The 13865-nt window shown below is 37.9% G+C and overlaps 1 pseudogene; it reads left to right on the forward strand.

Moving 5' to 3' along the window:
* The first annotated feature begins 2249 nt into the window (after positions 1–2249).
* On the forward strand, positions 2250–3902 carry LOC149252230 (cytochrome P450 750A1 pseudogene; annotated as a pseudogene).
* The last annotated feature ends 9963 nt before the right edge of the window (positions 3903–13865 follow it).

Below are 13865 nucleotides of genomic sequence, written 5' to 3' on the forward strand. Positions count from 1 at the left end.
GTTTTTTTAGAAAATTAAAACTAAATTTCATAATACATTTCATTATAGAATTTCCTTTAATAATAAGCATTGATGATATATTTTCATTTTCCTTTAACAGTATATGTTTATTATATTGAAAAATATATACTTATCATATTCATATTCTAATGACATTTATTTTATTTTTATCTTATTACTTCAAGTTCTATATTCTATTATTTCAAGTTCTTTGGTGTAATTCATAATTGATGTAATTCACTACCATTTTTAACATAATATTACTAATATATGCATCAAATAAGTGTTCAAATAAATACAATAGGCTTGAGATGCATGTTGAGCATGAAAATTTTTCCCAACTCTCTCATATTTAGCAAAATTATCATAATTTTTTATAACTCTATTTTTTATTTCATGCTTAGTTTTTTTTATTAATTGAAGATAGAGGTTGTGTTGGCACAACACTTCATTAGTACTTTTTTAACCCTCTTCCTTTACGTTATTGATATTTTCCTCTTGACTAGGAGTCATTAAGACCACTAATATTGTCCAGGCTAAATTCATGACAATTAAATCCAAAAAAATTACTTATGATACTTTCATATATTACAATGACTATTTGGAAGAAGTTCCACCATATAAATATCTTCGAATCTATATCCATCATAAGCCCAATTAGTATTATCACAATGAGAAAAGAATAAATGGAGGATAGAAAACTTATTATGGGCTTGAAAATAACTATAAGTTTGCATATTTTCAGATATGGCATAAAAATAAACTCTTCCTTGAGACTCTTATTATTTTATATGGATGTGAAGTTAAGAGCTACAATATCTATAAAGAAACATGGAGGAAGATAGAGCACACCTTAAGGTAGTTTATAACCTAAAATATCAAGATTAAATGTAACACTCCCTATCATGTCTTCATGATTGAAGATGGTCATTCCCCATTGAAAGCATGGCTATATCTAGGTATGTTGTATATAAGAAGAAGTTAAACATCATGGAAGCTAAGAGGTTTCCTAAAATTGCTTTCAACTCTAGCCAAAATCCCCACTTTCAGCTCAAGGATGTATTTTCTTGGTTAGACCATTGCTAAATAAAAGAGGAGATAATTTTGCAAAATAAAAATAATAGTAAAATTATTATTACTTCAAAATTATGAGAGAAATAATGGACATGTGAGAGGAAAAAGGAAAACTAAGATATGGTATTAAAATCATCATTTAACATTTTCTCTCTATGCCATATCTATAGGGACAACAACGACGCCGCGGACAAGCTTTCTAAGGAAGGTTTGCAGCAAGCTTTGGGAGGGTGGAAAATAGTGGAAGACTGTCAAGGACAGGTTTCATCATCAGATGTGCCGCCATATGCATAATCTTCAGCTGATGTTTTGCTTATCTTTTTATCTTTTTTTCATGCACAGACTTATTCCACAGACTTCTTTTTTTGTTTAAGCAACTGGACTTTATGGTACATTATACTTTTTGTGGGTTGTTTTCCTCTCTGTTGAGGAGACCCAAAGATATGATGTATGTTTTTTATTTGTTTTAAAACTGCCTCTCTCGGGGAGGACATCTTTAGATCATGGCTGTAACAAACACAGCCGATTCCTACAGCAAAATTTTGCTCTGAAAACAGTGGAACAAAATGACAGTAAGGAGGTTTTTGACTGATTGCATGGTCAATCAATCAGCAGTATTGGAAATGCTCAGCATATGCAATGTAACTTTTTATTTTCTTAATAAAAAGTTCGCTTTTTCTTCGGAAAAAAAAAAAAAAAGAATACAATCAATGTCAATTTCAAAAATTAATTTTTTGTTTTATTTTGACTCATATTAAAAAAATGAACATTATTGAAATAAAAACAAATTCTCATAAAAATCATAATGAAATTAAAAAATAAACCATTCTAAAAGCACCATCAATCCAAATAAACAAGGCTTTTAACTTTCATACCATAAGAAAATTTAATATAAAAAATGATTTTTTTCCAGTTTTTTTAGCGTAAAAATAAAATATCGAAAAATTCTGAATAATCTGATATTTTCTTAAGATCCAATAAAATAGATTTGTCCATGGTTTTGAATTATTTGAAATTTATTTACCATTTGCTTCACGATTATTTGAAATTCACTTACCATTTACCTTCACGCATATTATCGGGGTAAACTGAGCTTTGATAGACCTTATGGCGGCTATAAATACCATACGCTTCTGCCTTTCATTCAGCGTGTCAGTTACCAACGTGTGTCCGCTATGGAATTTCATATTACACTGCTTGCTAATACAGCAGCTAGTGTTGGTTTATTTCTGTGTTTATTTTTCATACTCTTATTGCATAAGAGAAGGATTAGGGCCAGATTGCCTCCAGGTCCCTTTCCATGGCCAATCGTTGGAAATCTCTTCCAACTGATCCCTCCTGCTCACCGTGCTCTTAAAGCCCTTGCTGATAAATATGGCCCCATTTTCTTTCTGCGCTTAGGCTCTCTCCCTACCGTCGTCGTCTCTTCTTCTGACATAGCCAAAGAGTTTCTCAAAACTCATGACTTGATTTTTGCCAGCCGACCTCCAACAGCTGCTGGGAGATTAATGGTTTACAATTCTAAAGATGTAGCCTTCGCTCCCTATGGAGATCACTGGAGGCAAGTGAGAAAGATATGCGTGTTAGAACCGCTGACTGCCAAAAGAATCGAGTACTTCAAGGGTGTGCGAGAGGAAGAAGTATCTGCGATGATCCGTTCAATTTGGGAGGAGAGTGAGAGCGGAATAATGGGTGTGAATATTAGCAAGGCCCTCTCTACTCTCAACTCCAATATAATTTGGCGGATACTGGCGGGGAGGACATTTTCTGACGATGATTTGGGTGGCGATTTCAAAGGTTTCAAGGATTTGTTAGTAGACCTGATGACTGCGGTAGGAGCTTTTCCCATCGGAGACTTTATTCCCTATTTGGATTGGCTTGATTTGCAAGGCATCAAGCGGCGCATGAAGAAAATCCATAAAACATTCAATGAGTTTGTGGAGAAAATAATAGACGACCACGTTGCTCATCGTATGGCCGCGACTTACAATCACGTCAAAGATTTCGTGGATGTGCTGCTCGAGAAAGCTGAGGCCGACTCCAAAATCACAAGGGAAACTATCAAGGCTCTTGTGATAGTGTGTCTCTAGGCCCTGGGCCATTCTATTATCATTTTTTATCATCATTCGTTAAAACTTAAATCAATCAAATTTTTGCATTAATTGTATGCAGGACATTTTCATAGCCGGGATGGAGACAACATCAACTACGTTAGAATGGGCAATGAGTGAGCTGCTCAGGCATCCACATGTCATGAAGAGATTGCAGCAAGAAATCGAAGATGTAGTCGGCAAACATCGGCAAGTGATTGAATCTGATGTAGTGAGGATGAAATACCTCCAGTGCGTAGTGAAAGAGACGCTAAGATTATACCCAGCGGCACCGCTAGCTATTCCTCATGAATCTGTGGGGGCTGTTACAGCAGGAGGATACTCTATCCCTAAGAAAACAACGTTGATTGTGAATGTGTGGGCTATAGGAAGGGATGTCAATGTGTGGGGGGCAGATGCTTCCGAATTCAAGCCTGAGAGATTCATGAAGGACGAACATGTGAATTCAGCAGATCAATCAGACTTCCGTATGATTCCGTTTGGGGCAGGAAGGAGAGGATGCCCAGGGGCCCCCATGGCTATTCCCACCATTGAACTCGCAGTGGCTCAACTGATGCACACTTTTAACTGGAGAGTTGAAGGTGATCCGTCGCGGCTTGATATGACGGAAGTTTGTGGGGTCTCCATTCCAAGGCAAGTGCCGCTGCGTGCTTATCCAAGCTTGAGGGTAGGCTTTCCTCTATACTCCAGCGAGGAAGCGTAGGAAGAGCCTAGGTACAGTGGGGCTTTATGTACAGTGGCTTTCCTATTTTCCCCAGTGGCTTTAATTTAGCTGCCAATGCTTTGGCTACATGTTATTGTAGTTTAGTTTATGGTATTCTAATATTCGTAGCAATGCTTTCGCTACATGCTCTTGTAATTTAGTTTATGGTAATTACGTAACGTTCATTATTATGCTGATTTCGGTACCTTGCCTTATCATTGGTCAGTGGGATTCTTGACCTAGAATTTTGATTGTTAATCATATAACCAGCAATCAGCAACTTAGCTGAAAAAATAAATTTAACAATCACATTAACGTTTCTTTATATGAATATTTTTTTTAACAACCACATTAACGTTTCTTTATATGAAACGGGCACCAATATTAATTAAGGTTCATAATCATCCTCTAGTTCTAAATTTTTATAAATAATTTAAAGAAAATAAAATAATGCAATGAATCGTGAAAGTATCCAACTAATTATACATATTTTAATTATTTTTTAAAGGATTTTTTTGGGTTAAAAATATACATCTTTTTCACCTATTTGGCGTTGAGTAAAGAATCGCCAAAGCATGTAACAAATTTTACGTATTTTAATTAATTTTTAAAGGCGATTTTGTTAAAATAATATATCTTTTTCATTTGTCTGGCTTAGAGTAAAAGGTGAGAAGGTGCTCCCTTAAGCCACTTATGTGGATCGGAAAATCTACTAGCAAAAATCGAGTCAAGGTAATCAAGCCATAGAGTTAGGTAATCAAGCTATAGATGAGGTGTATGAGTTATCTCAATACTCATATTATGTAGCAAAAACAAATATATATATATAAATGTTTTTGTTTGAAATTGAGTATTTAATTATTAACAATTTAATATCATATAATCACATTTTAACATGTCATATTTATATAAGTGAAAATGTCCATATTTTATATTAGCTATTTAATTGTTAATATATAAAGATGTTAATTGAGCTTATTTTAAATGATTGGGAAGAATAATTGAAACACTCTCTTTCTATGTTCAATTCATGCAAATGACATGATAATCTTCCATTCCTTGTAATAGTTTTATGTATGGTTATTATTGTTAAAATAACCCTCTTCTTAAATATATTTATAATTAATTAAAAATTTGTTAAATCATATGTTTGAGCCATAAAAATCTACCTAATTTAAAAAAAATCAATAAACAAAATTTTTTATAAATTCGAAAACAATTTTTAAATAACAAAAAAAACTTGTCAAATTTTATATTACCAAATTCCTTTTACTTATTTATAAATAATTTTAAAGGGCGACAATTCAATTGGCTATCACTTTATTAGGATTTAAACCATAATATTCAATGTTCACATTTCTGTAAATCAAACTAACAAAAGACCAAACATCTCATAAATAATTTAATTGCACACTGTTTATTTCACGATGAATTCCTCGTCTTTGCAGTGCAGAAAGAAACATTAGCAGACAATCATGACAAAGAATGCGTTCTGAAGAAGATATTACGGGTGCATTTTACGACGGCTTTTGAATCAGATCACCGTTATTTCTGTCTGTCTAACAATTCTACTACGATACCTTCAAGAGTGACAATGTCCACGAGGAGCCGGCTTTTCTGTTATAGAAATTAAAGCAGAGTCACTATGTCACTGCTTTTTTGTATAGATTGTTTTATTACTTGAGTTGATATTAGTGAAACTGTGTAACTTATTATATTTTTGGTAATGGATTTTCTCAAACTTTTATTACTTATCAATAATAAAAAATATTAATAATAATTAAATAGCTCAAATTAAAATTTTTATTTTTTATAAAATAAAATTTCAAATAAAATTATTAATATTTAACAAAATATTAATGTTCAAAAAATAAATAAAATATTCAATTCAATAAATTCAAATCAAGTTAACAAATATTTTTTGATATTTTGTTTAAATACAATAGTAAATATCATAATTGCATTTTCATGTTTCCAAAAAAAATATTTATTATCCAATTATTTCGTCATATGCATTTAATATGATTATTTATTCATTTAATATGATTATTTATTCATACTTCTTATGAAATGATTTTATAAAAAAATTATTAATAATTTTTGTTGCACCTAGAAACACTCTAAAGTTCATTAAGTAACAATGACATTAATAACATGTTATTTATAATAAATTAATGATTGTATGTATTAATCAAGTATCTTTCCAAGACTGTGCGAAGGGGAGAAAAAACGATGGCGGCTAGGGTTTGAAAAATACCTGTTCAAACTGTAGTAAGAGTACCAATTTTGGAGGAAGACAGTGCCAGAGCGGCAGAGCTTCGTAGAAAAGGGCAAGTTCTGACCCTACAGATGAGAAACGCGGGGTCCAACAGGACCCCATCTTATAAACATGCAATGATGCACAAGGGTAAAACTGTACTAGATGGGGTGCAAATCTCAGGTTCTGAGAAGACAGGAAAGGAGGATCCGACAAATAAAGAAAAGCGAAACAGTGAGGGCAAAGATTCCCAAAAACGAAAAGAAATCACAAGAAAAGGAGCTAGAGGATGAACGATTAGGGAAGAAGAAGTATTCAAACCAAGATAAGGTAGGATAGGAAGGAACAGATTCGGAAGCTAGAAAGAAAGAGACCCAAGGACCATGCAAGCCCTAAGGGTAATAATCTCTTACCCAAAATTAGAGGCGTAAAGAGAACACATGGCAGAACATGCAGTGATCTGCAAGTTTATGGGTTTCTAGCCAATAGAACGTGCCCTGTGCTTGTGGATCAAGCAGCGATGGAAACCCAGAGGAGATGTAAGACCCCACCTAGGAGCCAAAGGCTTCTTTACAGTGGTTTTCAACAATCTGGATGACAAGGATCGCATCTTTGATGGAGGCCCACATTTCTTTGCCTCAGCAGGTCTATACATGAGACCTTGGAAGCACAACTTCACACCAAAACAAGAAACCTTCAAATAGGTACCGGTCTAGATTCGCTTGTTTTCTCTACCCATTAACTATTGGGGACATGCAGCACTTGAATAGATAGGCAATAAGTTAGGAACCTTCATCAAAGCCTCAGAGGCAACATTACAAAAGAGATACACATCATGTGCTAGGATCTGTGTCAAGATGGATGTTTCGGGAGCTCTGCATGAGGGTCTATGGTTGGAATATAGAGATGAAGGGTATTTTCAAGCCATAGACTATGAGAAAATCCCATTTCGCTGCAGGAAATGTCATGAACATGGCCATCTGATCAGAGAATTTTCCCAATGAACAAAACGGTGGAGAAACCTAAGGAAAACACAAGGGGTAAGAATAAGGAGGCTTTTATTCGATCTCATGCTAGACATCGAGCAAACAAAAGACAACAAAATAAAGCAAGTACCTCCTTCAAAATTATAAGCAATGCTTTTAAGGTGTTGGAATCAGAGACGGAACCAGAGGACACCACTCAAGTGTGGGAGCCATTGCGAGAAAGTCAGACCACAACCACGCTAGGGACACAAGAACCCATTTCTAACCATCTTGTTCTGGAACAAACAGAAGGACTGGAAGAGGATTCAGAAATGATGACTAGTGAAATGGGACTCGAGGATATGGAACTAAGCGACATTCTGGAATAGGAAGGAATGGACTTACCAAACAAGGTAGAACAATGGAAAAAGAAAGGCATTGAACACATATCGGAAGAAGAGGTGAATAGAATCAACACGTTATTCATAGCAAGACAACAAGCAGAGATGGATATGTAGAGAAGAAGTATGGGAACAACAAAAGGCCTAGGGGTGAGAGCTCAGGGGTTGCATCAAACTACAACCAACCCAAAGCACCAGAAAAAACAAGGACGAAGAACAAACAATGAAGCATTACAAGAGCTAGGTCAAATGCTCCTAAACTCAGGTAAGATGAAAGCCCTTGAGGCATTTACCCTAACCTCCTAAAAATTCCTTTTTATGAAAGTACTTTCATGGAATGCGAGGGGGCTAAATAGCCTAAAGAAGCAGAGGTTACTAAAGAAGAAAGTCAAAAAGGAACAACCAGATATAATTTTTTGCAAGAAACTAAATGCTCCAGCAAAACAATGGAAAACATCATTAAAAAATTGGGCAAAAGGATGGAATGCCTGGAAACAGCACATAATGGATGGGAAGGGGGCTTGGCCATTCTTTGGGATCCTCAGGTTATCCAGCTTATATCTTCTGAAGCAGCCAAATCTCACATCTCAATAGAAATCCAAATAGTAGGGAATCCCGACACCTATCTATGTACAAATGTCTATGGCCCTCAAAAAACTAGAGGAAAAATTGCTAATGCTTAGAGATCTATCCAACCTGCAACAGAGATATCCCCAAGAAAAAGCTATTTTTGGAGGAGACTTTAATATGATTACTTCACTTATGGAAAAAAAGGAGGAATCAGAATTCTCAACCGGGATACTGAAGCCTTCCAAGACTTCATCAAATCAACCAAGCTGGTAGACATCATCCCTAAGAGCGGAGTTGTCACATGGAACAATAAAAGAGGGGGTGATAGGCAAATCGCCTCTAGATTGGACAGGTTCTTAGTAACTGAAACCATGCTACTGGAAGGTATTACTGTGGATTTGGACATACTACCTAGTGGAGGGTCGGACCACTGGCCCATAATAATGAATGCAGCCATCCTGGGCACACCAAGGAATAAGCCCTTCAGGTTTGAAAATTTTTGGCTCAGTCATCCAAAGTTTACATCGAAAATAAAACAATGGTGGAATGAACTGATAGGTATAAGAGGCACTAAGATGTACATGCTCCAAGCTAAACTTAAACATATCCAAACCAAGTTAAAATCCTAGAATCAAGAAGTCTTCGGCAACATATTTAAAGAAAAGAAGATGTTGGAGGAGCAATTGGAATAGCTTCACAAGGAATGGATCCAGGGGAATATTACTCAAGAAACTAGAAACATAGAACAAAATCTCATGCAGGAGTGGCAGACCAGATGTCAACAGGAGGAGACTCTATGGAAGCAAAAATCAAGAATTCAGTGGCTTAAGGAAGGTGAAAAGAACAAAAAATTCTTTCACAGATCTGCCATTGATCACAGGAGTGCTAATAAAATCTTAAGAATAAAGGATGATCAAGGGTCCTCTGTGCAAACTCATCATGAAATATCAGCCCTCCTCATAAACCATTTCAGCCAAATAGCTTTGGAACCCAACATTGATAGAGAGGAAGCCATTAGGGATCTAATGACTTCTATTCCCAAGCTTATTACAGAGGATCAAAACAAGGCTTTAAATCGAGCAATCACCTTGGAAGAAGTGGAAGATGTAGTAAAAGAAATGCCCAATGGTAAGGCACCAGGACCGGATAGTTTCACCATCGACTTTTACAAAGCCAGTTGGGATATAATCAAAATAGAAGTTTGGGAAGTGGTGGACGATTCTCGACGCTCTTCTTCCATACTAAAATCCCTCAACTCTAAGTTCATAGCCCTTATACCAAAGGAGGAGGAAGCAAACACTCCGTCGAAATTTCGACCAATTTCTCTGTGCAATGTTCTGTACAAGATTATATCTAAAGTCATAGCTAACAGATTAAAGACAATTCTTCCAGGAATCATTTCGGAAGAACAATCTGGTTATGTAGAAGGGAGACAGATTATGGATAACATATTGCTAGCTCAAGAGATGATTCACACCCTCCAATCTCAGAAAAAAGCTGGCATGCTAATGCAGCTAGATCTTTCGAAGGCTTATGATAAAGTCAGTTGGCACTACTTGGAGGCTATTCTTACTACCTTTGGCTTTGTGAAGAAGTGGATAATTTGGATCCGAGCCTTGATTAAGTATACCAGATTCTCAATTCTGGTTAACTTAGCTCCCACAGCCCAGTTCACACCTTCTCATGGTATAAGGCAAGGGGATCCCCTGTCCCCCTTCTTGTTTGTAATATTAATGGAAAGTCTCAGCTGGCTTATCAGAAAGGCTAAAGAGGATGGCTTGATTTAGGGACTCCAACCCCTGCACTCGTGCCCTGCAACCAATCATCAGTAGTTTGTCGATGACACAATGCTGCATGGCACGCCCTCAGTCAAAGAGGCTCTTGGTTTCAAAAACATTCTCAACCGTTTCAGCCTTGCTTCAGGTATGGAACTCAATCTAGCTAAATCTTCCATATTCTTTTTTAAAACACACCTAGTAGTCCAAAAAAACCTATCTAATGTCCTCGGATTCAAGAGGTGTAACCTCCCATCCAGATACCTAGGCATTCCACTGATAGACAAACCCTGGCAAAAATTGCATTGGTAAAAAATGATCGCCAATCTAGAGAAGCGTTGTCAGCATTGGATTCATAGGACCCTTAACTTTGCAGGCCGCCTTGTCCTCACGAAATCTGTCCTCTAGGCTATTCCTCAATTCATGCTATCTATTCTCCCGACACCTAAAGGTGTTCTTCAAAAAATTCATCTCATCCAAAAAGCTTTTCTTTGGTCGAGAAACTCAGTTAAACAAAAGTGGTCTTTAATGGCATGGGACAAGATCTACAAGCCCAAACACCTGGGTGGGTTAAACCTTCAGGACCCTTATACTGTCAACCGAGCTTGTGGAGCTAAGTTATGGTGGAGATGGGTTAAAGAACTGAACATACCCTGGGCCAAACATTGGAAAGCTAAGTATGAAGTTAATTAGAGCCCTCAGAATCTAATCAAGATGCAAGAACCGCCAGACGGATCTCCAATCTGGAACCTTGCTAGAAATAATCGAAGTATAATTCAGGAACAGAGTTTTTGGGAAGTCCGTAATGGACAGACTGCTCTGTTCTGGGAGGAGGCATGGCAGCAATTACCTAGGATGGAAAGCCCAGATTTCCTCACCATTCAGAGAAGAAACCAGGAACTAGGGAAGATAACTATGAATCATTACTAGAAGCCTAACAACACTAATCAAGCTTGGAAAGAGTGGATCTTCAACAATACATTGCAACTAGAAGAGGAGGACAACATTATGAGGACGCTGCAAATAGAGATGGCTAAAAGGAAAAGGAGAAATGCTTATGATGCAGATCAGCTGCATTGGGGCAAGCTCGAGGGGGGTAATTTCTCCCTCAAAGAAGCAAGAGGATATATCGAAGGAAGAGACCAAGGGGAAAAATTCAATTGGTATAATAGAGTATGGGATGCTAAACTTTGGCTGAAGATTAAAACATTTCTTTGGCTCTTGATGCGCAGAAGAACTCTTACCTGGGAGAATCTTTGAAAAAAAGGGTTCATAGGCCCCTCACGCTGCCCCCTATGTGAAAATGAGGAAGAGTCCATGAACCATCTCCTCAATATTTGTAACTAGACAGAAAGCCTATGGAACTGGATGGAAACCATATTCAAAAGCACGGACTCAATATAGGAAAGAATAGGTAATTGGCGAAGTAATTTTTCCAAAACCCAAACTGTCAATACATTATGGAAACTAATCCCTGGGTTCATAGTGTGGTTGGTATGGAAAGAACGAAACAGAAGAGTGTTTCAAAATGAAGCAAAAACCATAGAATTTATTAGAGTCACCACACTGCAAAACATGAGGGAAATAACTCTTAATAGATGGAAAGCAGAACAGAACAAGTATCTCTCAGTGAATGACTTACAATTTTTGCAGACTTTTGGAATTGAGGTAGGCGCCATCTCTAGTCCATCTGAACCGCGACAGCAGCAAGGCCCCTCCTTGAATGTCTAGATACCACCACCAACAGGCTTTCACAAACTCAACTTCGACGGGGCTTCTCAAGGCAATCCTGGATCAGCAGGAATAGGAGGTGTCGTCCGAGATTACAAAGGGGAAATTCAAAATATTTTCAGCCAGTCTTTGGGAGAAGGAACCAACAATGAGATGGAATTTGCGGTATTAAAACAAGGGCTCAGAATACTCGTTCGCCTGGGAAAAGGAGCTACAGTGGTGGAAGGGGATTCTCTTTTGGCTATCAATGTCGTAAGGAAAATGTAGATGGGATCAAAACTGGGTAACGTAATGAAGAATTGGAGGTTGGCCAAGGTCACAGAGCTCATAATAGAGCACCTCTCAAGCCTTGAGGGAATCATTCTACAAGTGGTAAGAAGAACGAATAATGCAGTGGCCGATTGTCTGGCAAACTACAAGATTGATCACCTCATTACCTACGCGGACACCTTTTGGCATGATGTCACATGTACAGAATTTTGGGATCAATGTTTACATATTTCGAGACAAGACATTTGTTATCAGGAGGAGAGGTGCAACAGTTCGATGGGACACGCCTTAATAGCGAATGAAGATAGCCTTTGAAGCTCACGTCCTTGATCATAATACCTTGAAATGGATTGGGGAGGGAAGACACCATCACCCGCAGTGGAAGATGAAGAAAATCTTGTAGAAGAATGATTGTCAGAAAACTCTAGGCTCACCGGATGACACGTGGCCCATGACAAGCAACCTCTAGCATGACAAATCTACAGCCTCGGATTGCAGGCAGGGGCTGATACGCTGGAAAAGAAAGAGAAGTAACTCGACCAGATTCCGGGGATATATGCAAGCCTTACTCAACCTTGGCACTCATTCTTACACTATCTATAGTGTCTCACCTAAAAGCCTCTTCATCTTTTTTCCTCGCCCGACTCTTCGTCCTCAGTGCTTTGCTCATTTTTGTGTCTAGTTCTCTGTAGATTCTCCATCACCCTCTATCACCCTCAACAACAAGATGGAAACTAGGGGCTGTTGTAATGAATCTACCACCCGAGAGCTGAAAAGAGCAAGGTAGGCCTATGAAACACAAGTCTCGGCCAGAGGGAAGAAGATAATCAAGGAATTGGAAGCTGAAGTTAATGAGGAGCAAGAAAAACTAGAAATGCAATCAATTGAGGAGGAAATTGAGTGGATTGCAAATCTAGGAACCCAGGCCACTAGAGCCACACAGTTTGTTAGGACACAGAGTGAGGCATGGCACATGAAAACCATGCTATCCAAAGCGTTGGTCAAGCAGGGGGAAGACATGGAAGATGCCAACTACACAATGACACTGGCGTCAGCTAAAAACTCGGCCAGAATTGACGCTCTGGAAATATGCATGAAATCGCTCACAGAGGAAATCAAATTATTGGCAGAGGTGTTATAGACATTTTTGTGCCTTACAGCTATAAGCATGAAATGTCCATAATCTAAGGGATCCAAAGTCCCTAAACATGTTGTTCCTACCCCTAGAGGAACAAGGCTAACAAACCACAGCAATTCACAGAAGTTCTCCACCAGAAACTGCTCAAAAACAAGTCAATTCAAGAACAATTCAGAGGCTCCACTAGCTGTCTGCGCTGAAATGCAAAGATTACACTGGCTAGGTGCACTGCAACGTAGGTAGAAGCACTACCAGGGTGCGCTGAGCGGGAAATGACAAATGGCAAGTTCATTCAACGAGGTGGAAAGACCCTGGAAGCTTCCAGAATCTTCTCCAATGACACTTGCCTCAATGAATTCGACTAGTGATGAGTAAGAGGCTCTTAGTCTCCAAGTGGAAGAAAGAGCTGACAGAGGGAGAGGACACTAGTCAGATCTCAAGCTGACTCATCCTCTCTCCAAACATCTATATATGGATCTCTCCTCCATGAGATCCAGGGGGCTGGAATTTTGTTATTGCAAAGAATTGCTGTTGGTTTGAGATTGGAATCATTGGGTGCTTAATGCTTTGAAGGGAGGTGAAGATAGGAATTTCATTTTCTGGGAAGGAGATGCTGGATTGGAACTCTCTTGGTTGTATCTCCTCCTGAACCTTGTTATTTCATCAATAAAGCTATCTTGGTTTCTCCTATATGCTGATGTGTCTTTGATGTATGATTGCATTAGTATATTTGGTTTACTTCTAATCCTGAACTAGTTATGAATATTAATCTATGTCTTCGTGTAGTGTTCCCTGCTTGTGATCTTGCAGGAACCTGTTGAAGCTAGGCGAGCGAGAAGGAAAGTAGCTGGGAACTCTCAAAGAGAAGAG

The sequence above is a fragment of the Pinus tabuliformis genome, chromosome 7 (genome assembly GCF_031772625.1).
Source record: "Pinus tabuliformis cultivar Carrire ecotype Pingquan chromosome 7, CPIR1, whole genome shotgun sequence".
Lineage (NCBI taxonomy): Eukaryota > Viridiplantae > Streptophyta > Pinopsida > Pinales > Pinaceae > Pinus > Pinus tabuliformis.